The 839-nt window shown below is 54.2% G+C and overlaps 1 protein-coding gene across 2 annotated transcripts in view; it reads left to right on the top strand.

Moving 5' to 3' along the window:
- The window catches only part of LOC109472424, a 66,449-nt gene that overhangs the window by 2,074 nt on the left and 63,536 nt on the right, over nt 1–839 (top strand). The gene's annotated exons all lie outside the window — the stretch shown is intronic.

Genomic DNA, 839 nt, shown 5'->3' with positions numbered 1-839 from the left:
TAACTACCGAACCTACCGCTGCAGCGGCAATAACTACTGAACCGACCACTGCAGCGGCAATGACTACCAAACAAAATACTGCAGCGACAATAACTACTGACCCGATCGCTGCAGCGGCAACGACAACCGAACCGACCGCTGCAGCAGCAACAACTACCGAACCGACCGCTGCAGCGGCAATGACAACCAAACCGAACACTAGAGGGGGAACGGCTACCGAACCAAACAGTGCAGCCGCAATGACTACCGAACCGACCGTTGCAGCGGAAATGGCTACCAAACAAAATACTGCAGCGTCAATAACTACCGAACCGACCGCTGCAGCGGCAATGACTATCGAGCCGACCACTGCAGCGGCAATGACTAACAAACAAAATACTACAGCGGCAACGACTACCGAACCGACCACTGCAGCGGCAATGACTACCAAACAAAATACTGCAGCGGCAATGACTTCCGAACCGACCGCTGCAGCGTCAATAACTACCGAACCGACCACTGCAGCGGCAATGACTACCGAACCGACCGTTGCAGCGGAAATGGCTACCAAACAAAATACTGCAGCGAAAATAACTACTGAACCGACCACTGCAGCGGCAATAACTACCGAACCGACCACTGCAGCGGCAGTGACTACCGAACCGACTACTGCAGCGGCAATAACTTGCGAACCGACCACTGCAGCGGCAATGACTACCGAACCGACCACTGCAGCGGCTATGACTACCGAACCGACCGTTGCAGCGGAAATGGCTACCAAACAAAATACTGCAGCGACAATAACTACTGAACCGACCGCTGCAGCGTCAATAACTACCGAACCGACCACTGCAGCGGGA

Source organism: Branchiostoma belcheri, unplaced genomic scaffold (genome assembly GCF_001625305.1).
Source record: "Branchiostoma belcheri isolate BF01 breed outbred unplaced genomic scaffold, Haploidv18h27 scaffold274, whole genome shotgun sequence".
In the NCBI taxonomy this organism is placed as follows: Eukaryota; Metazoa; Chordata; class Leptocardii; order Amphioxiformes; family Branchiostomatidae; genus Branchiostoma; species Branchiostoma belcheri.
Note: the sequence above shows the minus strand (reverse complement) of the source record. Positions and strands in the feature narration are given on the sequence as shown.